General features: G+C 42.8%; 1 protein-coding gene across 3 annotated transcripts in view; it reads right to left on the bottom strand.

Annotated features, from left to right (window-relative positions):
- Positions 1-26,563, bottom strand: part of LHX1 (LIM homeobox 1) — a 394,100-nt gene that overhangs the window by 320,119 nt on the left and 47,418 nt on the right. The window lies entirely within an intron of this gene.

Here is a 26,563-nt window from a genome sequence, read left to right as displayed (position 1 = left end):
AATGTACTTAAACTAAACGAACCACCCTGAGCTCTAACTCTGTCAGGTCAGAAAGACCCTTTTAAGAAGAAACTAAAAGAAAGGAATTGGTGTCTCCAAATGCATTCCCAAACACCTAAGGAAACAAGCCTGGAAAAAAATGTTAATCTGTCTTTAGAGCTGTAACACTCAAAACTTTAACATACTCACAAATATATATTGTACACACATGGGGGCGGCACACAATTAAGGTTGCATACTCCCCAGGGGAAGGATTGCGCCTCTCTCTGTGTTGAGAGTAAACCTAGCATTCTACCTACCGCATTCCAAATAAGTGTGTAGATCTGTCTTGTACACCTCAAGCCTGTGGGTTTAAATGTAGAAGGGCCAAAACAACGGATAGAAATTTTAACCTAGCTAAATAGTTTACACTGAAATGTCAAATTTAAATCTACACCAACAACTACCTATGCAAAATTGTCCACTGGGCAGTAGGTATTTAAATGTTAGTTTTGTTTTATTTTGCATCAGTAGCTCTCATTTCAGAGCTTTGGTTTTCAGTTCAGTGTCACACAAGAGCAGAAATGAACTAGGAATGTTTTCAATGGTATGTTTAGAACCATCACTGTGTGTTTAATGCCATGCAAGAGATCTAAGATACAACCACATTCCATCTCCAACAGCAGAATATTGCCAGATGCAATCCTTGTGTTTATTGCGCGAGATATTTTTGCCCTCATCCTGACCGAGGAGTGAGGATTTAGCTCCTTGTTGTCGGAGGATGAATGTTTTATCCCATTTGCTCCCAGGCTAATATCAAAAGCTCCCAGTACGTGGGTTAACCAGATGATCCTTTAATACACAAAGGACCCCCAAACAGCTTAACCTTAACCCATCTGTAAAGATTCCACCCAGACTGCTAATGCTGTCCTGAATCGTGTTCTCTATTATTACATCTGAAATCCGTTAAAATTTCACACAATTTCCTGCACAGCAGTGTATGTAATAATGCTGGGAGCCAATATGTTTCTATAATTGGGCCTGTAGTGGGGCAGAGTCCAAAGCAATTAATCCAGCCTCCGTCCTTGTTTGCGCCCGTATAAAGCTGACAGGGTAGAGAGTAATTGGAAACGAGCGGCCTCTATCCCCTACTTTAAATTAATATTTTCCTGTTCTGATTTAATTTCACCCGGTAACAGTGACACAAAGACACGCCATGTCAAGCACTAAGTAATCTGCAGCAGCTGCCTTCGGAGAAAACTTTTATTCATCAGTAATATACTGACCTGTATATCACTCCACATACAGTATACAATATTCCTGTCAAATAGGCAGCTGCATTTAACTCCGTATAATGAGCAGAGAGGTGAGGAAAGAAAATAACATACACCAAACATACAACAGACACAGGAATTAAATTAATCCTGAGAAATGCACCTTTTCCAAAGCATTAAATAGCAACTATAAAATATGCTCAAACAGGATAACCAAGAATCTATGCAAACGGAAAAAACAGGAGGCATGGCCAAAAAACAAACAAACAAACCAACCCCAAAACACACACCCACACACCACCAGACCATTAAATCAAATTGCTGAGAGAATAATGGCTAAAAACTCTCTCTTACTTGTAACACTCAATTTATGTAGTCAATATGGCTCTGAATGAATGAGCGAAGGTACTAAGAGCACAAATCTAAATTCAATATACATATTTTAGGAAAATCCTCAGCGCAGGCATGCACACACTGACACGCCAGATAGAGAAGGCATTGCGTGTGGTACAACAGCAGAAAGGAGAAAACTAGTGTCATTCAGGAGGATTCTGCCGTTCACAATAGACCAAATCTCAGCATCACCCAGATTATTGCAACAAAATCCACAGCTGCCAAAAGAATTGATGGGGTCAGTGACTCACTCTGTGGCCGTTCAGAACTTCAGGGTGACGGCAGGAACAGAACTCAGAGCCTCCTGCTCAGAAAGCACAGGCCCCACTACTACCTGAGTTAGCAGATCTCCTTTAGCTGTTGGCAGTATAAAGCCTATGATACACACCTCAGCCGTGCGGACTATTTAGTAAAGGATAGTGGTATACACACATTATACTGCATATGCAGCATTACAACATAGTCTATATTTGATATCATATAGTATATATTCAGGGAACACTGACCATGATAAGAATCTTAGACATGGGTCGGAACCAGAATCTAAAACGTTAGCGTTCTTTGTGGGGAGTCAGTTTTGCACGGTTTTCTGAATGGACTCTTGTTCATAGTCACCCTGATTTCTTCTAGGGGTGAGTTCTACAACAGCTGGCCAGCGGTCTAGAAAAATTCCCCCCTCCATTGTTCCGGTGGGATGTAGCTATCACTGGGGGGTTCAGGCTGATGCAGACAGAGGTAATGCCTCAGAAAAGTTGGACAGAGCCCCTTGAGGGCTTTAAAGAGAACAGAAACCTTACATTTGGCCCAATGTTCAGTGGGAGGAAGTGAAGAGAATGAAGTACTGGACTGATATTCGTTTGGCTGCCTGCGCAGAAGAGCTGCTCTGATCCGATAGCCTTCAAGTCCAAGATATCATAACATGCAGCCCAAGGCTGTAGGTGCAGACATCTAATATGTGTGGGGGATGGGATAGAGCTTTTAAAACAAGTGGTTTGAAACCACAACATCTTATGTGAATTTAGATCACCCCAAATTTTGTGATCACAAATTAGGATTTAGCCTTTTACACAATGACAGGAGCCATCCAAGTTTATCAGAGAGATTCACGAGGAGCTGTATGAGGTTTATACACAGAAAAATACAGTCTCAAGAGAATATTGGGGGATGTGGCAGTTTAGTCCTCTGCAGATCAGCAATTAATATCCAGTGGCTTAATTTTCTCTCTCACTCGTTCTTGATTTTGTTGAATTTCTTCCTTCTCTCCAAGATCATATTTTCATCTACAGGCGATATGTTTAATCCACTGATGATCACCCTCAACATTGGCTGGAAAATTAGCTGACACAGTAGCCTACCTCTAAAAAGTTCCATGTAATAAATTGCCTCTAAGCTGCTGGGCAAACATAAAGCAACAGCGATCCAGGCAGTGTTCTACATCTAGTCAGGAGGTTGCAACCATTTCTTTCAGGAGTGGGTCCTCACTTCATCCATCATACTTTAAATATGCAACTACAGCCACGTGCTCTATCTTAGAGCCTCTCCGAAATGGAAGCCGGGACAGAAGGCAGATACGCATTCATGAAGAGGCATACCCTGCCCTTGGATGTGACTTCAGTGTTCCAGAGTCTCCCCTGGCTGCTCATTGGCTTTCCAGTGGTACACAAGGCGTTGATGTCACCTATTAAGCACAAAGTACCTTGAAACTGCCTATGTGAAAAACTGTCTCTCTCCCCCATGCCATACTCCCCCACTTGAGATCAGCAGAGGCACTCACGCTCAAGCTCCCTTGCAGCTGTCAGAATGGCCTTCATGAGGACACCTAGACATCGGAATTTGGTCCTAATGAGCCCAAAGCTGATGGCCTTTATGCACACTGCAAAACCCACCTCTCTGGCCAAGTCTTTGCAGGGGCTGAGGTTTGTAGGGTTGGGTGCATACACATACATGCTAGTGGCGAGGAAGCTACCGGTTCTGCAAAAATGGGCAAGTTTGGCTCTTGCAGACTGGTTGCTTTTCTGTACAGGAAGGCGCCGATTTTCTACGGCTCTTTGTGTGAGGTGAAGTATTGGCGCTTTTAATTATTTCCCAAGGCGCTCAGCTGTTGTAAAATATTTATATGTTGAAAACCGAAGGAATACTGTGACAGCAGCAGACTCCTCAGCTATCTGCAGTAAGAAACCAAAGCCATCAAAGACGGTTTTCTATTCCAAGATGGATCTAAAATGTTACATGCAAATGTTAACTCTTATGCCCGTTATTGGCTAGCCAAATGGCCGTGCCACGGTAGGTACGGGCCCCACATGACAATCTCTGTATGTAATGAACCATTTCATCCTCTCGTCCAATATCCTGTCTCCAACGGCGACACATGCTGAAGACTAAAACACATTAAAGGCCCACACTCGGACCATTCTATTCCATGGGATGAAATGTCTTTCCATTTTCACACGGCGAACCTGAAACATGAGGAGCCTTTTCATTTCACCACAATTATGGCATGGCTCTTTACGGCATGGGATGGCCCATCTCTTTTTAACTCTTCCTCAGCCCCAATTGGCCCCAACAACATCCTTACAGCGAAACGTCTTTACTGCTTATTTTAAATGTGTTGCCTCTGAATTTGATTTGATTCCCTCCCTCTCTCATATTGTAAGAAGTAGTAAATAGGAACAACCAGATCCCACCTCGCTCCGTTATAGCGCTTTTCAAAAGAAGCCAGAAGTGACTTGCCCAAGGTCATACAGTGGGCCAGAACCAGAACTTCCTGTGTACCAGTCCAGGGCTCTATCCGCTATGTCACACTGCCTCCCCTAGGTCCTGCCGATTTCATTCTTTATTTCCATAAATTTTAAGGGCAGAAGAGACCATTCTGATCGTCTGACAATTTTCTAATTATACATGGATATAATAAAATGAAAGAGGTGAAACCGCTTGAGTAAGTTATCCTTCACTTCTGGTCCCAAACTGATGTTATAATCAGTGATTATTCGTCACCCCAGAGGCGGCTGCATTTCAGTGATAGGCAAAGTGATGCCTTTGTGTAGTTTCGCATACACATTTGTGAAGCATTTGGGAATCCTTCACAAAGCCAGCTATTATTAAGAAATGGAAGTAAAATTCTCCAGAGCAGTGAGGGGAGGGAAGTTATCCATTTAGGCTAAAATCCTTGTCAATATTTTTTTCCTCCTGGTGAAAGTCTGCATACAAAAGGGGAGGCTAAAGGTCAATGAAAACCTGCAAAGGGTGGCTGCAGAAGAATAAGCAGGTGCAAAGAGCACTTTAGCAATTCTGTGGTGGCCCTAACCTTCCTGGAATGAGAAAAAAAATATGCTGGAGCTAGCATTAAAAAAACCCTCAAAAGCTTTTGAGCATCAGCCTTGCAGCCAAGCACACCCAGCATACTTCGATTTTGATGTACAGTTTGAAACAAATCAATAGTGGTATAATAATACTCAGCACGCTGTGTAATTTTTATATCATTAGTTTTCATTTTCCGCTCCCCATGCATCAAAAAACTTACAACAGGCTCGTAAAGTTTATTTAGTATTCCATGAATTCCTAATCAGTTTCATTTCATAATGATTCAGAGCGGCCGTTGCCAGGGCCCCGGTGTCAAAAAATCGATAAAACCAACACACTTTTCCTGATGGCGGCTGCAAAAGGATCTATTGTAGGGGAATTATGATTTATGTCTGGGCTGCACCACAAGCAGCAGCAAGCGACAGCCTGGCTCAAGAGCTGAGATGTTCGCCAATAATGATTTATATGCATGCCTCACCCTCTCTCCCCCCCAACCTCTTCTTACCCCCCACCCCCCACCCTCCTGTGCACCACCACGAGGCCCTGTACGCTGTGCATTAGCAGCAGCAGCAGCTTTTGCTTTCCTGTGTGTTGCTGCAGCTGGGTGCTGGTGATGCAGTCCTGTGCATGAGACCACCCTTTATCCCCAGGCCCATGGTTCGTGTCGGACGATGCCGGCCCTGGCTGGAGCAGAGAGGGCAAGTGTGATCTCCCCTCCTGCCCCCCCTTCCCCTATCCGCAGGCTCTCACCATATTCCCTTCAGCTCTGGCTCCAGATGAGCACGAGGACAGTTCGATATTCAGCTATGTGCATGAGGTGCCTATTTGTCTTGGAGCACCCATTCTGTCAAGCCTGCTGTGGGTGGGGAGGGAAAACAGACAACCGCAAGGGACAGGCTGGGCGGCAGGGGGAAAGGGGAATGAGTGGAATGTAGGGTCTGACCACAGACAGCTGGAGCTGCTAGGCGAGACTTTAAAATATACATTATAAAACAGTGTTAAAGAAGAATCCTTTCTCTGAAGCTCGTGAGACTGAGGTGGCACAAAAGTTTCAGGAAGCTTGTTGTTATTAGTGGTGTGGCCTGAAGTCGCTAAGATACCAGATGATACATACAAGAGGCACCAAGAATCATCATCATTATTATTTGTAAGTGAACAGCTGAAGTAAGGAAGCAGCAGTGTTGTGCAGAGAGACAGTAGATGTTTTGGAACCAAATGTACAGTAAGACCTTTTTGTCCTTTATCAAAATAATGTGCTGGGTAATTCTTCTGCCCAGACTTCTGGGATGCAAGGGAAAGGCCAGACATACCTCATTATTAAAAGTCCAGTTTGTGGATTAAAGGGAACACCACCATTTAGCTGGTCAAGTTAGTTTAGAAATCAATTTGCCATTTGAAACAAACACACACACACCCCAGACTAGGACCTGAGATCCTCGCATAACCTACCTGTGTCACGTCATTTCAATAGAAGAGGGAGTCTTAACCTCAGCTCAACTTAAAAATCAGCATCCACCCTCCAGTTGGGTTTTGTCTGTTGTATTTAGATGTATACAATATATTTGACTAGTAAGCAACTAACCACTCCCAAGTCCAAAAGGAAGGACACGATTTAAGAGGGAGGATCCATCTTGAATCACCAAGATGCACTGATTAATCCAAAACAATAGGCAGAGGGGGTAGCTCGTTTACATAGGCTGACATTACATCAACACAAATATTCTATTCGCCCGCCCCCAGCCATTTTTGTAAATTAGGCAAGGAAAAAAGCTAAATGCAGAGAATACATAAAAAAGGAAAACAGCAAGAAAAACGTGTTTTAATTTAGTTACTGACAAATACAGATATGATCTGCTAGCGACACTTTGTGCAGTGGCTCTCAACCTTTCCAAACTACTGTACCCCTTTCAGGAGTCTGATTTGTCTTGTGTACCCCAAGCTTCACCTCACTTAAAAACTACTTGCTTACAAAAATCAGATATAAAACCCACAAAAGTGTCACAGCACACTATTACTGAAAAATTGCTCACTTTCAAATTTTTACCATATAATTATAAAATAAAATCAACTGGCATATTGTACTTACATTTCAGTGTGATACTCATCATATGATAGCATATAGAGCAGTATAAACAAGTCATTGTCTGTATGACATTTTAGTTTGAACTGACTTTGCTAGTGCTTTTTCTATAGCCTGTTGTAAAACTAGGCAAATATCTAGATGAGTTGACGTACCCCTTGGAAGACCTCTGCATACCCCTGGTTTAGAGGAACATCCTTCCCTATCTGGATAGTAAGAACCATGCAGTCCTTCATGCATCTTTAATATTCTAGTTATCACACAGGAAGTCATCTTCAAACACGCTTTTTGGGCTGCATGGAAGTTATTGCATGGTAAGTCCATGAAAAGCCACTCCCACCACTTACTGCATGTAATGTTGGACTGTTGTCTGACACATTGTTTCCAAACCAGGTCTCTGTCTCTCTCCAATTCCCAGCTCAGCATTAGAAACTCTCATCCAGATGGGAGAGTGGGGGACATGCAGAGCAAGTGGCTACAGCACGTGCTCACTATTTCTCTGCAGCCAAAAATATTGGGGCGGGGGGGGGGGGATTTTTTCCGCAGTAATTTTGTGCAAAGGGTCATCCCTGGTTATTACTACTTACCTGCTCGTTGTTTGTTATATTCACGACTTCTCCTTCCCATCTTCCTCTGACAATCTACCCAGTATTCCCCACAACTAGATGGCAGATCATTTAGACACAGCTGGAACCATATACTACAATATCCCTTGTTGTTCACCACCAACTCCTTGTTTTAACTGTACTTCATTTCTACCACCAGGAAGTCTAGCGACAGGAGAGAAGGATGTGATATATACATATGGTGTCAGAATAGATCTGCCTCCCTGGGTTCTAAGCTTGGCATGACTCATTTCTTGCTCAATATGCCAGGCAAGAACATGCCACTGTGTATGTTTCAGGGGTAGAGATGTCAGATATGACCATATGGAATGTACAGTCTAACAATAGGCCAAATTCATGCCTGGTAACAATAGGCCAAATTCATGCCAGCTCAACTGAAGTCAAGGCTGAATTTGGGCTAAGGTGGTCATTAGACACATGGTCTAATTAGACAAGACAGTTGCACACAAACACATCTTTTCCCCAGTATCAGCAACTCCAAACATTCAATAAAATAATAATAATAATAAATTGTGGGGTTAATTTGCCTTTTGATTTCTAAGCCCTTTTGAGTTCTAATGGGTCACATTTTCAAGCTTCTCTCTGCAACCATGTGGGCTAGAAATTTTCATTTAAAAACAAAAAACAAGCTGAGATTCACATATAGTCACTTGTCTCCAGGAGACAGGGCTTTAAGACAGGCACCAAATGGCATGACACTTGAGATAAAAGTCACAAGGGTTGGCAATGCTAGTTGTAGACTCCACTCTTTGGCAAAGCATTAACCATTATGTGGCTCAGATGTCAAGAAGACAAATCTCCAATATTAATGAAATCCTAGTCAGCAGGAACCAGAACTCATTATTTGATGGGGGTGTTCAGGGGCTTGGGTGAAATCAAGGCCCCAGTCCAGTTCCCAGTGGACAATTTATATATATTTATATAAATATATATATACACACATACACATACACCCCACAGGTTCATCATAACAGGCACCTGTGCTGGTAGCCTCAGCAGAGAGCCAAGGATAGAGACCACACTCCTCCTTTCCCACTATAACCGGTCCTTACAGGCTGAGGGCACCGCACACATGCAGCGCTACAAGGGGAAGCTTAAAACTGATCTCTCAGGCCAGTGGGCAAACAGAAGATTTCATTCGGAAGATGTTGTATTGAAGCATCAGAAGTAGTATTACGCTCAACTTCACCAGCTGTTTGGTAAATAATTTAACATTCTTAGTATTTTTCTTAAGTTATAGCAAAATAAAACAGATATGGGTGCCGTATATTCTCTTGCTACCATGGCACCGGAGTTTAGTCCCTCACAGATTTTTATAGCCAGCAGGTTAAGTGCATGCTCTCCCCTTGAAATGAGATGCATGATTTTAAGTAGACTCTTTGCTCATAAGGCATAAGAAAAACCTAAGAAACTCCTAAGACTTTCTGCAGATTCTCTGCACATAAGCAAATATCACCCTTTGAGAATTTCCTCCTTAAAAATACATATTATAGACTGGATTCTAGTTGAACAACCAAGCCAAGAAACGGCAGATTGGGGTCCAACTTCAAAGGTGGGAAATGGAGTTATAGCAGGAGCTTTCGTGAGCTACAGCTCACTTCATCGGATGCATAGCATATCGTGGAAACTGCAGAAGACATTATATACACACAGAGACCATGAAACAAAACCAGCAGGAGAGTGGGGTGGGAGGAAGTTTTGTTTCATGGTCTCTGTGTGTATATAATGTCTTCTGCAGTTTCCACGATATGCTATGCATCCGATGAAGTGAGCTGTAGCTCACGAAAGCTCATGCTCAAATAAACTGGTTAGTCTCTAAGGTGCCACAAGTCCTCCTTTTCTTTTTTCTTTTTACGAATACAGACTAACACGGCTGTTACTCTGAAACCTGGAGTTATAGCAGTATGTCAACAAAAGCGAGCGTAACTTAGAAGAGGAAAGTACTAAGAAATCAGTTATCAGATGAGTGAGTGGAGGGTTGGTGAAAATGGGAACTAGCTTAGCTTACTCTAGCAGGTTACTAGCTTTCCTGCTACATGTTCTTTCCATCCCTCTCTAGAATCAATTCTGCCATCTTTACTGATGTCTAGTACTTCATTCTGCAAGAAATCCCACTGAAGTCGATAGGACTGTGGCCGGAGAAACTTGCTGTTCAACTTGAGCTAGGGTGTCAGGATCATGCCAGCAGACGAAGAGACAGAGACAGTGTGTGTAAGTTACACCAACATTTTCCTCCCCTTTGAATTTGGCCCTTGGAATTACTGTATGAAGACATTCAAGCCTAAGATCTTATTTGCAAGACATTTTTAGATGGATAAGACATGCATGTACAAATAATTAAGCTTTGGTTCACATTAATATGGGTGGACTGAAATAGTTAATTTAAGAGAAAATAGGGTTTTCTTTCCTATGAAAACCAGAAGCTGCTTGGAACTGAGTTTCTAATATAAAGGGATAAAACAGGTAAAATGTTGAGATTTAAGGAATAAAATAATCATGGGTTTATGTTTGCAGGCTCCCGTGAATATTTTCAGCATATTTCACCATATCATTGCGTGGTGGGCTCCGCTCCTGCTGCCAGAATGGATGTTCCATCATTTCTATAGTGGGCCTGCGTGACATTCATTAAGTGCAGCTACAAAGGGAGAGGGTTAAACAGCACGGCCTCCTTTCTCTGATTTGGTCATACATCAGCAAGCGCTCCAGGTTAAATGCCCAGAATACCGCAGCAGATGGATAGGTAAAAGGAGAGCGGCAGATACTTCACCCCACACTACTTAACCCAGGGAAATGAGTCTCAGAGTCGGTGTCATGGTAAAATATGGAAGCTCACTCAGATAATGTGCAGTTGAAATTTTTTTCCAAGCCTTTACAACTGACTGCACTTTAAGATACCACGTACCCCTTGCTGCAAACTGCCAGTTCATTCTGCCAATGGTAGCTATTTTTGTGTGTAATTTATCTTTATTGGTGCTCATGGAAGAATTTTAACCCTTGGTTCAATCAATGATCTAAGCAAAGGAGCAAGTGGTTTGTGCCTCTAACTCGGATACAGGTGAACTTTGCAGCTCATTCAGGCTGCATGGTGAGCGGGTTATTTTTCCCTACACAAACATCTCTGAGAAATGGCCACACCAGCCAATTACTGACAAGTCACACTACGCACAGAGGGTCACTATCAGAAAAGAAACTTACATGATGCACTGTGCATGAGACTTTTTAAGTGTTTTACAGCAATGGTTAGGAGCTCCAGATATGGACCAGGGCCCCATCATGCTAGGTCCTGTACAAACACAGAACAGGGAGATGGTCCCTGGCCACCACTGCCTCAGACTTTTGCCCTCTAATAATTTCACGGGTTGTTATGTGCACAAGTCTTGATTTTAAAAGTCATTTTCAATCTTTGATTGCTTCAATGAACAAAGCAAAAGCTCATTTTGGGTTGTTAATTCAGACCTTTGGAGTACACTGCACAGCTCCTTCCTACTTATTTTAAAAAAAATTTTTTTACAAGAATCGGTGCACAAGCACATTGGGGCTCAAACATTGAGCACAGCCACCAGAATGTTTGAAAACTAAAAATGAAAAGATCAAGGCACAAGACTTCCCACCTTTGAAGGTTGGAGGTTTGTATGCATTGCACTGATGTCACGTTATGGAAAACGCCATGACTGTGCAGACACTTAAATACATACTTTACACGTGGGAGCAGTTCATTGACTTTAATTGAGATACTCACCTGTGCAATGTTGAACAGGTGTGCAAGTGTTTACACAATTGGGTCCCAAATCCCCAGTCAATGAGACTACTCACATACGCACAAAGCTAAGTACAAGCCTGCTGACGGAGACAAAGGGGGCAATTGCCCAGGAGCCCCGGGCCCTTTTAAATCGCCCAGGCAGGTCGCAGGGCTCCTAGGCGCGCGCAGGGTGGTACCGGTGGTGGCGAAGGCAGCCAGGCAGGCATGTGGAAGCCCTGGTTGTGCCGGCACCAAGCAGCTCACTGGGCACCACCCTGCTCAGCCGGCAGCACCACCCAAATGTCAGGCGGACCTCGTAAACCTCAGCCATCCCTTTCTAGGGGGCCCATTGACTGTTCTGCCCTGGGGCCCAGAATTGCTGTCAGCAGACCTGGCTAAGTACATACATAAGTGCTTACAGGAGCAAGGCCTATATTTCAATTCTCAATATGAGACTGATCCTGCATGGTTCTTAGACACAGATCCTCAAAGGTGTTAAGGCGCCTAACTCATCTTGATTAGTGCCATCATCTCCCACAAGTTCAATGGGAGAGAGATCATTCTGCACCTTACAGACTCAGGCCCAAGAGTCAGAGGTTAATTTTTGTACCACTGATTATTCAATAGTGCCCAAAGTGTGTTATCCCTCTCTCTAAGTTGTGTCACCTCAATGCATAGTATCAGAAAGCAGGAATAATTCAGTATTAAGATGCGGGTGGGAAAACAGGCTACGAAAGACAAGAACCACAGCACAGTAGTGATGACAGAACAAAGTGCATATACACATTTTGCTCTATCCCACCCCATTCCCACAAAGAGAAAATTTGAAAAAAGAAACATCCAGCTAATACCATGCAAATGAGGACAAAGTAACACATGTAAACATTGTGTGTGCGCGCACATGCATGATGCTCCCCAGGGCTATGCAAGCAATTTACGTACTGAGCTGGAGAAATAAATTATTGAATTGTCACTGTAGTCTTCCTTTCCCTTAATAACCATCAGGGAAAAGCTAGAGTCCTGCAACCTCTATTGTGTTTTTTAATATCTCCGAAATAATTGCTAATCAAAGCTTCATGCAGTGGGGCCAGTAGGAAGTGGATACATGTCCTCAACACAAAATTTTCATGTGAGTTGAAGGAGTGGGAAGTTGTAGGGACACCTAATTTCCACCTTATGATCCAGCTCCATCTGATGAAAAAGATTGCCCAGCAGTCAAAAATCAAAGTCACACTGTCCTGGTGAGAGCCGGAACGGTGACAGGTCCTAGCATGCCGGGAGAGCAGGCATGCAAGCAAGTGAAAATTTGGTCTCCACTAGGTGTGGAAAGTCAATGTTATTTTTTAAAAAAATTATTTTAGCAAATGTGTAGTTTTTGTTCTCTTATTATCACTGATTCAGTACACAGGGGTTCTTCTAGCTTATTAACCTTACCAAGCCCTTTCCATTATATTAAAAAAATAAGATTATTATTCATTAGTGCCAGTTCTGTCACATGAAATTCATTCTGGTTTTTATTTAACCTTTTTAGTGACTTTGCTATGTGGAGGAGTGCAAGACTTCTAAGCTTCTAACAGACAAAGGACAGAAAATCACATGGCTAACCCCCTCCCAAAAAAACTTTTCAGGGAATATTATCACGCCAATATTTGTCTTTAAAAATTCTCTTAGGCATTAAACAAATGTGATATGTGATTAATTAGCAGCTTGCCATACTCCTTGCTAATTAGGTAATGATATGCTGAGCAGCAGTCTCTAAAAATGAAAACAAAGTCTTCTCAGGCAGTTAAATACGTCTGTCAACACCACAAATACCGGCATTTTCCCCTCCCTCCATTATTTTTCTTAAAAGAGGAAGAAATAGTCCAAAAGGACTGAATACACTATTGAGGGGAAAGACCAGTGTGCCCCCAATATTCTGTTTAAGGGACTATCACTGAAGGCATGATGCTACAAATCCTCGCTGCCAAGCATAGGCCCAGTTGAAGAACGCAGCCCAGTTCAGGACAGTATGTGAACACATTCTTAGCGAGTTAAACATGTGCTTTAGTTTAAGTGGCATATTGAATAGGAATACTTAAATGCTTTCCTGAATCAGGGATCTGGATGGAACTACTCATAGTAGTAAACACTAACAGGCCACATTTAAAATATTTATGCTTCTGGAGATGCAAATCATTGTGCAGTGGGATTTTCCTAAATTTGTACATGTGCAACTCCCATTGAAACCCATTCGAATTCAGCAGTGAGGCGCTTTGGCGGGGCGGAGGGGGGAAATCACACACCTATCTGCATCTTTAGGCACCTAAATACCTTTATGAATCTGACCCTAACCCTAAGGCACTACTCATGAGTCAAGCTGAGTGCACTAGAGTTTGCAGGGTCAAGACCCAACTCTGAGATGATAGAATCAGGAAGTTAGGAAACGTAATACATTTGGAGAAAACCAACCCTCACCACACACCACCTTCTGCTGATTTTAGGCCCCAATGTACGCTTTGAGTAGGATCAGCTGTTTCCAAGTTACGGTCCAACCCTGAAAGGCACTGAACACCTCTGAGCGCCCTCAATACCCACCAACAATAATGGCAGTTGAGCCTCACTCTTGCAGAAGCAGCTCTCCTCATTCAGGAATTCCCCATCTGCCTACACACTGGCTTTCTTCTTTCCTATTTCTCTCATCTGTGGTGATTATTATTCATTCCTTCTTGAGTCTTCGAATGAGATCAAGCTATGTAGAAACACAAAGCGAGAGACTCTGCCCCAAAGACCTGACAGTCTCTATAGATGAGACAAACACAGGTTAGGAGAGGAAAGCAGCACAGAAAGGTGAACTGGCTGATCCAGGAATAAATCCCACATCTCCCAATTCCCACTTCAGTGCTCCATCCAGTAGGCCACGATACCTCTTAGTGTGGATTTCCAGCTTCATCAGAACACGACATTAGCATTTCCTGTCATGTGTGTTTAACTGAACAACCTTAATATCACATGAACAAGTAGAACGTTCTTAGCATGGAGTACAGCCGCAATACTATAAAATATGGACAGTACTTAAAAAAAAAAAAAAAAGTCACCAAAAAGGTATTGTACAATGAAAGTAGCTGACCTGAGCGTCAGCTGCTTGGATTACACCAGTTAGCAAGGCAACTGAAGATATGGGTTTGTTTGGTTTTAATGCACTCTCTTGTGGGCCACTCTGATTTTTAAAATATCATGTTGAGACCAATATCAATCCAAATCTGGAGAAAAAAAAATATGCCTTGAAAGAGAAGTGTCAAGGCACGGAGCAGATAGGTATCCCAACTCCCATTAAAAGTCACTGAGAGTTGGGCCCCTAAAGACCATTATGCCGCCGAAAAATCGTTCCCCCCAAGGCTGGAAAGTGCTTATATTTCTATTAGCTTGGAGTCAACTCCATGGCTGCCTGAAACAACCCGGAAAAATAAGGTTTCTGGTGGAAACGCTGGCAGCGCTTCTCTTTGTGAATAGTTCTGCCAACAATAAAAGTGGGGGGGGAGGGGAGAGCTTGTCAGCAGGTGCATTGGTGCCTTCACAGCCAATACCAAGTGTGTGTCAAGGTAACTTATTTCCATGGAGTACCTGATACAGAATCAATACAGTCAACCTTCAGCCGCATTGAACTTTGCATTGTGTAATGACAACAGATCAAATTGAATTTTAATTCTTTTCATTATAATGGTGCTCAGAGGCCACATCACAAGAGGATTTTGTTCATCCAGGGGAAGAAATCCACAACAGGAGTTGGTGAAAGATGTCAGTGTTAGACATTTGCAGAAATACATTGGGATGTTCTGGGCTTTACCCACTGACAAGGCAACCAAAACCCTGATGTATGTCTCACTTAGAAAGGCAGGGTCCATCTTCCATTTCAAGGGTCCTCTCAAAATAAAGAGATGATGCACCTATATTCTGTTAAGAATGGAAATGAGTCCACACGCTCAGTTTTATATATATATGAAATTTAACCTACCAAGGAAAGGTTAGGGGATTAAACTTTCCAGAAGCTTTGCTCAGCCTAGCAAAAGATCTGTAGGGAGCATCTCAACCTTTGCTCCCTTTGGGGAAACAAGCAGTTATTTGAAGAAGCTTTTTTTTGGAACACATGCTGTGGACATCTGTGTCAGCAGACCCTAATCAAGGCAGACCCATAGGGTTGAACCAATTTATGTTCAAGGATTCAGACTAGAATATGAAATTCCTGTTGGGATAACTAGCTACCTGTAGGGGCCTGGATGAGTCGCCTGGATAGATTGCGAATCTGAGTGACAGATGAATCCAGTTTTTTGCCTAGAAGCCTTTTAAAGGGATAGGCTAGCAGAAGATTTTCCAGAAGTTTACTGCTTGAGGGAGAGAATAGCGCTGTTTGGCTCCTTATAATTTTTAATGGAAGTAAAAATGGTTTGGGAGGTTTGAACAAGGGGGTTGCTGGAACCCTGCCAAGAGGTTCATGAAGCACACTCTGTGGTTGGGCTTGCAGGGGTGAGAAGTGAAGCCTCATGCAATATTACTCGGAAGCTCAAGACTGACTGTCTTCTATCCATTTACCAGAAGATATTTATAGTACACTGCTCATTATTGTGACTATATTCAGGCAAACCACAAAGGGGAGAGGGAGACTATACACCCCCCCACACACCCCCTTTTTACTCCTTTTCCTCCAAACAAATCTGAGGACCCCCTTCCTATGTTTGTAGATCTTGCTGTTATGGATATGGGCAGCTGTTTCGGGTGGAGAGAAGTGGGGCTGAAAGTCACTGGCTTCCATGTGCCTATCTAGAGGCTGACTCCGATGCTGTTACAGATTCCATCTAGAGGACTGAATCCTTTAGCTCAAGTGGCTGAGGCTTTTTGGATCTTGGGTTCAAACCTCACTGCTAGCCCAAGCAGGGTCAGTTACTCAAGGTTCATTGTGTTCCCAGATATGCCAACAACCTGAAGACAAGGCTTAAGTTCGAGTGGGTTCTATGCAAGTGTTTTACATACTGAATTGTCATTGGCTAAAGTAAACACTTTTATAAGCCTGCTGCTACTTAATCCTATAAGGCTCAGCTTTCTCTTCCTCTCAAACCAAACTTATTAACAGAGTCTAATCAAAACAAGAAGATTGTGCGGGGGAGGGGGGATAATTACAAAACACAATTTTCTTCCAATGGATACCGAGAATAAAGCTCAGCATCATCTTGGCAGAAGACAAGGCCTAAAAAAAGGCTAATGTGAATCCTCTAAATTCTTATTGTGGTAAGAAGTTCTTCTACCGGAGAGATCCCAGAGCAAAATAATACCATAAAAGCAAACTCGCAAGTGTCCTATTTACATTTCATGTAAGTTTTATTCAAACAGGAGATCAGAGGGAGAAGAATTTCGGTATTTCACCCCTTCTTCTCGTGGATTTTCCTACCATCTTATAAAGATTCAAGGGTTAGTTTCTTGCTCCTGTCAGAAAGCTGGTGGCCGAAGTTCTCTTGCTAGCAGGTTTACCATTTGTTCTCTCTTGTGTTTTATAGATGTCTAAACACAGATTATTATAAATTCACCCAGCCTTGAACTTCAAGATACATCAAGGCCTTGATTCTCCTCTCACTTTCACTGGCATAAAGCAGGAGTCTGCTGACACCAATGGTTACACGTAGGTGTAAAACTGGTGTAAGAGAGAGGAGAATCCATCCATAAGGCCTTGTCTCCACTGGGATTTGCCCAGTTACTGCCCTCATTGTAAACCCTTACTGTAGGCAAGCAGAACTGCTCTAAACCACAGTTTGCACGGGTTTGGCTCGCCCAGGTTTCACGCCTGGCTAAGCTGCACTGATACAATCACAGCGAATAGCAGCTTTGCCTATCAACACTCAGGGTTTGCTCTGGTGCAACTACATGGGCAGCTGAAATTCCCAGTGTAGCCAAGGCCTCAGTTTCCACAAGTCTAGTTAAAGCAGGCATTGGAGGTAGTTCAGCCATGGGACAGCAAACAAAGCTGGAGAGTTCTTTTTTTGGGGGGGTCTTCCCCTTTAATTGTCAGGAGATCACATTTCCTGGGATGCACAGGGATGCCTTTCCTTCTGTTAAAGTGCCTAGAGCTTCCAGTGGTTCAGAACACAGCAGAAACCATCCACAGGAATAGATGTACAGATGGCTATGATTGAAGAATGCAAAGCCATTCCAGCATGGTCCTGCTGGTTGGGACAATGCATGGTAATGGAGATGCCCAGCAAGAACCTGCAGACCCTGAGGAGGACCTGTCGGAACAGCTCTGCAGTTTTCAAAGACAGCCGCTGAACACGTAAGTCTGACAGTGCGGAATCCACACACTTGAACCGTGGAGTGAAAACAACTGAAATAGCAGAAATGACTCGGCTGAAGCACCAAGCATTGTCCCTGGGAAGCTTTAGAGTTGGGGGCTTCTCACAATTACAAGTCATCCAGGGGTCTACAAAATTGTTTGACACATGATTTGTCAAGGAACACAGACCTCTTACAAAAACATACTTTGCATGTAAGATTTTCATGTGTTGCTTCAATCCTTGGATTAGAATCAGTGAGATCAGAACACTGGGAAACAAACCATGATAAAGTTCCCATGGTTTTCTGAGTTCTATGCTTTATCCTTCCAGTAACCCTAGTGGTGAAAACTGAAAGCAGAGTTCCTGCACAAGGTCTACACACTACTTAAGCCCTTCTGTTTAAGTAGCTCACAGGCTTAATATTTACCCTAAATTCACAGGGATGAATTTCACCCTGAATGAACAAGAGCAATGGTAATCGGACTCTTCAAGATGCACTGTCAATATTTGTTCCACTTGTCATTGACAGAACGCAAATCCTATAGTGAGAGTTGCCCTGTGTCTCAAAACACACATTTCTATAAATGCTTAAATAGCCCTAAGTCTGAGTGCTAAAGAGAGGACCACCCGATAGAGACTTGACAAATCAGAAACCCTATTGGATGGGAAGTTCTTGGTGAGCAGCAGTGGCACTAGAGGATGGAAAAAGCGTGGGCATCATGTTAAATGCCAGGACTAAAAATCACACCAAGAAGTTGAAATGTTGATTCTGTGTTGGAGAAGTAAATGCCACATTCTCCTGAGAGGAGACCTCTGCTTCTAGAACCATTTGATCAAGTTGGTGCAGTTAGATGGACCTTTATATGTTGCTCTTAGTCCCAGGTGCGACACTGCCCCACTGTAGTTTACCCTTCCTTTCCTTTACAGCACAGGCTGAGAAACTGGCTCTGGCAGGGAGTTCTCAAGATTTGTACCCCTTATGCTAACCTTATTATACTAACAGTATTTTTCCATGACCCATATTTGTCAGCTCAATAATACTGTCCTAGTTGTTGAAACCTTTTTGATTCTTTCCTTTTATGACTGATGAAAAAGACAGTGCTGTTTCCTTGGCGAACTATGGTATTTCTCTCCATCCCCCCAGCATTAAGAGGAGAGAAGCTTGTTTAAAACTTTGAGTGGGATATAATATCAAAAGTATGATCTGAGATTTCCAAGTTCATGAACAGGGGGCAGCTTACCTCTGCCAGAAAAAATACTTGTGAATTTATTAAATTCACACAGCAAATTGAATGAACTATGGTCATGCTTAAAATCCAGTATAGGCCATCATTTCATTTACTCTTCACAATCATTGAGCTGTTTATCTGTGGGGTTTTATGCGGAGGAGAGGGGTGGAAAGAGGGGGTGAGGGGGAAGGAGAAAACCCAGCAGCCATGTCCAGGATTTAAAAAAAAGAGAGGTGCCTACACTTCCAAATGCCTGAAACTGGGACTGGACCACAGGGAATGGATCAGCTGAAATTGTCTGTTCTGTTCATTCCCTCTGAAGCATCTGGCACTGGTCACTCAAAAGGCAGGATACTGGGCTAGATGGACCATTACTCTGACCCAGTCTAGCCTTTCTCATGGTCTAAAAATATAGAACCAAGAAACTTGAGATATGAAACGAAAGTCAAGGAATCTCTTTTGTTCTATGTATGATTTTTTTTAAAATGACACTTTGGTGGTAATTTGGAGAATATAATCTCCTAGAAGAGACAGTCAACTGAAATGTTGTTTAAATTAAAAAAAATTCCATTTTCTAATAGACCCTCCTTTAAAATAGTATGTCTTGAATTTTTAAGAATAATACCTCAAAAAACATCCCTCTGCCAGTATAAGAGGGTTTTTTTGTTTGTTTTTTTGGGTTTTTTTGCTACCTTGCTGATTCTCCTATAGGGGTTTTCAGAGGGTCAGTTTTTCCCTCGCTGGACTATGCAGTGGAAAAGTGAAACTGACCTTAGCAAGGGCTCTCCCACATACAGAGTAAACAAAGTGGTTGGGAAATAGAGAAAATTAAAGATAATCTCACTAATTTTTCCACTTTGAATTAGCCTAAGTCTTACGTGTAACTATATAAAACTTTCAGAAAAATGCAGATTTCAAATTAATGGCCGCCCTTTAAATACAGGACAGATACGTCTTTTTAAAAAGCAGCAATTGGTCAAATTAACCCGTTTTACCCCATATGAAAATCAGGGCAAAACGACCCCTGTTGATGGAAAGTTAGCTGGGGGGGGCAGAGCCTACAGTACTACAAAACACCTACCAACTCCCCTCCCCTGCACTAGGGGGACTGCAACATAACTAGCATGACCAGGCTGTAATCATGGAATGTGCTGATTTAATGACATTTCTGCCACTGGGAGTCTAAGGGTGGCACCTGTGAAAACTAAGGCCTTGATCCTGTAAGGCACTTCATGCACCCACGCAGAACCCCATTGACCTTCCATCACCAACAACATCCCACTCTGGCCAGGACGATGAAATCCTTTGTGACACAGGGGCGTATCGAGCCCGATGTATTGTTTCCTTCTCTGGCCATCTTACCACATGTTTTTTAAAGCTTTGCATTGATACCTAGAACAGAGCTGAGCAACTGGATGCTCACCTGGATTGGGCTCACACCAGTGCAGAAAGTTGACAGAGTCAGATAAGGAACTTGCATTATAGGGACCAAGAGAGGTTGTAACTGATTACAGCATCCACCCTGATTGTCCCCATTTGAACCCCAATTTGCAGATCCTTTTAACATATTCAGCTCAACCCGGTAGCACCAAATACAAACTGCAGTGAGCAAGTTGCCTTCTCCCTACATGCCTCCTGAATTGTTCTGTTCTACTCTGCCTCAGAAAACAGGGTTGTTCCTTTCCACCACAACTAATTCTCCTACAGTGAGAGAAATGCAATGTTCAAAGCAATAAAAGCGGGAAAGAGGAATTATTTTCTACACCATTCAGATGGAAATGAAGCCGAGCTGCAATTCCCCACCACCCACCTGGAGCTGTGGTATGATCCTATAGATCTTTGGATCAATATTGCATCACAGCTACAAAACTGGAAAGGGGAAAAAATGAGGCACAAAATCAAGGAGTGTAAATTTTAACTAAATTAGTTCTGTAAGGTTTCCCTCCCCCTTTTTGGAACCCCCCACCAAAATCAACAGGGGAGGGGAGGCTCCTTTAAAGGACCAGGTTTGATTCACAAGGTCGCTCCCCTCCTCCAGTCCCCAATTATGGTGAGAAGAGACACCTGTAAGTTTCCTGGTTTGATTATGTGTTGAGAGGGATACACCTCCTATTATTTCTTAACGATTCACTAAATTGCAACATCTCCACAGGAGGAGAGGTTTAAACGACCTCCCAGTTTTAATGTCCACCCAGGCATTTTGTTACATACTAGAAGATGAGTTTCTGCCAACACGGTGAAGAGATTGAGTGGCGGGGGTTTTGTTGCTGTTGTCGTTGGTTCATATATTAGGGCTGTATTGAGGCATCTCACATGGCTGTATGACATCAAAGCTATTTCAGACACACAATACGACATGCAAGACCAAGATTTCCTGGCTGCTAGGTGTCCCGATTCTCCAGAGATGTATTGATGGTTCCTGAGCTATTGCACAAATACAAGTGAATCGGTCACAAAGGACAGAGTCTCAGAGAAGGAGCTTCCAGGTGGCAAAGGCGAAGACATTAATGTGTTTTTAACAACACGGTGCTTTCCTATCTGGGAATTCACCAGGTTTCTTTTCACAGAATCATAGAAATGGAGAGCTGGAAGGGACCTCGAGAGGTCATCTAGTCCAATCCCCAGCACTGAGGCAGGATCAAGTAAACTTAAGACCATTCCTGACAGGTATTTTTCCAACCTGTTCTTAAAAACCTCCATTGATGGGGATTCTACAACCTCCCTTGGAAGCCTGTTCCAGAGTTTAACTGCCCTTATAGTTGGAATATTTCCCCTAATATCTAATCTAAGTCTCCCCTTGCTGCAGATTAAACCAGGGCTTTGGAGCGGAGGCTGGAGCTGGAGCATGGAGCAGCTCCGGAGCAGTGGAGCTGCAGGTTTTTGCCTGGAGCTAGAGCGGAGCCGGAGCACAGCTCCAAAGCCCTGGATTAAACCTATTACTTCTTGCCCTACCTTCAAAGGACACAGAGAATAATTGATCACAGTCCTCTTTATAACAGCCCTGAACATATTTGATGACTGTTATAAGGTCTCCCTCCCCCGAGTCTTCTTTTCTCCAATCTAAACATGCCCAGTCTCCTTAATCTTCCCCCATAGGTCAGGTTTTCTAAACCTTTTATCATTTTTGTTGTGCTCTTCTGGTCCCTCTCCAATTTGTCCGCATCTTTCCTATAGTATAGCACCCAGAACTGGACACAGTACTCCATCTGAGGCCTCACCAGTGGGAAGCAGAGCACGCCTGGTGCCTTACATATGACACTCCTGTTAATGCATCCCAGAATAACATTTAGCTTTTTTTCCCCAAGTGCACCACATTGTTAACTCATGTTCAGTTTGTGATCCATTATAACCCCAGATCCCTTCCAGCAGTATACTGCCTAGCCAGTTATTCCCCATTTTGGAGTTGGGCATTTGATTTTTCCTTCTTAAGTGAAACACTTTGTACTTTTTTCCCCCTCTAGGGCTAATCCTGGCCTCCATCCTGCCAGTAGCACCAGGGAACTGGGGCAGTTCTGCTGGAGGAAAGTCTGCACAAGGTCAATGGAGCCAACTCTATAGGGGATCCCTGGATATCCCCATGTAATTAATGGAGGAGAAAAGGTAGGACTAATGGTGGTGCCACAGTGCAAGTCCTCCAGCAATTCCCCGCCCAGAGCAGGAGCACAGGAGTCATTGCAGCTACAAGACAGCAATGACCGCCCCACCCGTGAACCCAGAGGAAATCAGCCATAAGGAGGATGCACATCTCTGCTACAAAGTATAAACAATCATCGTAATGCTTTACCTGCACGGGTCAGATGAGCCATCGTCACATGAAAGACAGATACTCCAGGGCCTTGAAGTCCAAGCGACTGCTGTACCCAAACTTTTCAGAGCACACTCCTAACAACCAGAAGGACTTGCCCCACAGAGTTCAAAGGGCTCCTGTTAGCCTTTCCAAAAACGACAGCTCCACACAGCCAATGTTTGAATTAATTAAAACAAAAGGGGGGGGGGGGTTCCAGCTAATACTTTCCTCCTCTGTTCAAGGAGGGTTTAGCTCCTAATGCCAGCCAGCCAGTCCAGCTTCCTCTGACAGCATTCTCCTCAGGAATGCTGGTGAGGCAGATTACTTAATTTGCCACAGCTGGTTCTGCCCTGGTACCTTGACAATCAGGGCAGGCAGCTGTAGTCATTCCGAAACCACAGGGAGTGTTTACCTTCTCCCTGCCAAAACCTACATCTGTCAACTCCAAGTGCTTTATGGTATGTATACAGAGCACTTCACCCAACACACAAATGTGGCCATGTTTGAGAATACGCTGAGAAGCGTACTCCATCCAGTTAGAACTGCAACGAAGATTTAGGTAACCCAAATGTAGTTACACAATTTGGACAATTTGACCCGCCACTTGGTAAGGCAATTCCCATTTTTTCATGTGCTGTGTATTTATACCTGCTCTGTATTTTCCACTCCATGCATCTGACGAAGTGTTTTTAGCCCACGAAAGCTTACGCACAAATAAATTTGTTAGTCTCTAAGGTGCCACAAGGACTCCTCGTCGTTTTTGCTGATACAGACTAACACGGCTACTACTCTGAAACCTGTCACAACTTGGACTGTAGTCAGTAACATCCTTATTCTTACAAACAGTGTCATGGGATCTTTAATGATCACAACTGGTCAGGCCCTCAGTTTTAGCACTTTCAGCACCCCTACTACCAAGCTGGGGTGGTGGCGGCATAATACAGACTCCACTCTAGCAGGACCATTATTTAGAGCACCTAGCTGTTTTGGGGAGAGCTCATTCAAACACTAATCTGGCTGAACCTGGCTTAGTCTGTCAGATCTTGCTGAACGAGGTGGCGTGGCTGCAAGACTGAAGAGAAGGCGCTCAAGGAGTTATCAGGTTCCAGTGACACAGCTGATCTGGGTGGGACTGCAAAAAGAAAGGGGAAGCTAATGCAAAGATGGCGACAATAGGGAGATAATGTATCTGCTTTTAACCCAGCTGGCTAAAGCTTGAAAGATTTAGGGTGTCTATTGCCCAGCAGTTGGAACTGATTTGCTCTAGTTTTGTCTCTTGAAATAAAGTAAGCCCTAAGGAAAGGGATGTGAAGTGACCTGTGGTGGGGATTTTTCTTTTTCTTTTCCCAGCTGTGGTGCTTAAATAATGCAATAGCAGATCCTAAGAACTGTTCAGCTAATTCTAATTTAAGGTAGGCTTGGCAAATAGCATCAAATCCAAACCTCATTATCCATCGTCTATTTTTATATCATGAAAATAACGATAATCTTCCAGATAACTGATATCTTTCTAACAGAAGCATTATTCAGTGGGAGAATTATCAGTATGTGCATAGTTTTGCTGCACAGAGCAAAACTTAGTGTTGCCAACTCTTGCAATTTTACCAGAAGTCTTGTGATTTTTGGTGTTTATTCTTAAAGCCTGAGCGTCCACTGAATATGTGAAAATTTCAACTTTTTTTTTTCTTTTAAAAATAAGTTTTCAGCCCTTGTGGTTGCAGAGGAAAGTTCGCAGACACGAACCTTAAAGGCTCAAAACCCAGAAGCCCGATAAAAAGAACCTAAAACATGCTCGTTTGTTTTTTAAATCATGATTTTAAAGGGTATCTCATGATTTTTGAATGCTTGGCAATAGTGTAACATTGAACCGAAACCTCTAAACATTTCTCTCGGATGACTCTCAGATTTCTAGCTATACACTGGCAGTCATTAAGGCCCTGATCCTGCAGTGAGCTCACACAAGAAGACCGCTGACTTAAATGAGGCCCATTTTTATAGCATTTGTTGCAGGGTCTTAATGAAGGGCAATTTATGTAACCCTAACTTTATTATTTTGGTACCACCATGCACTTCAGCTAATAGAGATGAAACTTCCAGTACCACTTTTTCTTTTTTCTTTTATCCTAACACTTTGTGCCTTCTTTCTGTCACTTCAATAACAAATCATCTGGTTTTGTATGATTAGGGTTATGAACAGCTCAATGCTAGTACAGTGGAACATTAGGACAGGGATACAGATGCCCATAGGACAGAGATAAGGATTCATGAAAGAGGAGACTGGGCTGACTTGAGAGGAGATGTTCAAAATGCATAAGTGAAGAGTAACAAAGTGAAAATAGTTGATGAATATTTTAAGTGGCCAAATATTCAAAGTAAATATATATGCACACAGGCACATGAAATGAAAAGGATCAACCCCTAATGCCCAATCAATCTTCAATTTAAATCACTGATTGGATTAATCTGAATTTAGGGCTAGATTTTCAAAGGGTTTGAGCACGCTAGCCCCAATCCAGCGAGGAATTTAGGCCTAGATCCTCAAAGGTATTTTGATGCCTAACTTCCATTGAAATCAAGGGAAGATAGGTGCCTAAACATCTTTGAGAATCTGGGCCTGTAGCATGTGACTTCATTGGGATTACTCACGTGCTTAAAGTGAGGCAAACGCTTAAGGGTTTTGCTGGATTAGCTCCTCTGTGCTCAGCATCTTGCAGTGTTGAACCAATAAGGAGGAGACAGTAAGTATGACTCTAGGAAGGGTTTTAGACAAAAAGGACCCTTGTTTAACATTGAAACATTAACTCATGGTCTCGTGATACATGATCTACACAACAGAAAGTATTTACCAGGAAGTATTTAACAGAGTAACTGTAGGTCACCGGGAGTCAGGACTCTGAGTTCCAGCTCCAACTCTGCTACTGACTTGGTCTCTGATCTTAGGCAAATCACTTAGCCTATCCGTGTTTCAGTTTTCACCTCTGTAAAATATGTATGATACTGCCTGTCTGTCTCACGGGGGTGTTGCAAAAATATAATTAATGTTCCCTTATGGAAAAATTGCATAATAGGGATGAACCCCTTTAGAAATTAAGGAAGGTTCTATACAAATGACTATTGAAACATATAGAATTAAACAGAGAAATATACTTTCCTATAAAGAAAAGGAGTACTTGTGGCACCTTAGAGACTAACCAATTTATTTGAGCATAAGCTTTCGTGAGCTACAGCTCACTTCATGCATCCGATGAAGTGAGCTGTAGCTCACGAAAGCTTATGCTCAAATAAATTGGTTAGTCTCTAAGGTGCCACAAGTACTCCTTTTCTTTTTGCGAATACAGACTAACACGGCTGTTACTCTGAATACTTTCCTATAGATTTTTTATTTAAATAAACATTTCTATAGGAGGAAAATAACTTTTATAGGATAGTTCAAAAATTCTATAGGAAGGTTATTATTCCCCACTGAATCCTGCAGGGTATGGAAAATGCCTCTAGAAAGGAAGAGGTTAATGGCAGTAGGGACCCTGGGCTGGGTGCAGCTAGATACTAACAAGAAAAAAATCCATATATTTTAATTCCTACTTCTTAGAGACCCCAATTCAGGGAAACATTTCTACTCAGGACAGCATTTAAGCACATGCTTAAGTCCCACTTAAATCAATGGGCCTAAAGCACGCACTTGATGTTAGGCACGTCCCATAAGGAGGAAGAGGTGAAAATGAGTTTCTCTAGTTGTCAGGCTGGCTGCTGAAATGATTATTTGAGTACTGCTGGGATTTTATTGCAATGCATACTTAATGAATGTGTTAGGGTGTCTCGAGCCGTGGCTAGGTGTCTTTTCTTATCACTTTAAATCT

The sequence above is a fragment of the Natator depressus genome, chromosome 17 (assembly GCF_965152275.1).
Source record: "Natator depressus isolate rNatDep1 chromosome 17, rNatDep2.hap1, whole genome shotgun sequence".
NCBI classification, from domain to species: Eukaryota; Metazoa; Chordata; order Testudines; family Cheloniidae; genus Natator; species Natator depressus.
This window is presented reverse-complemented; position numbering and strand designations above follow the sequence as displayed.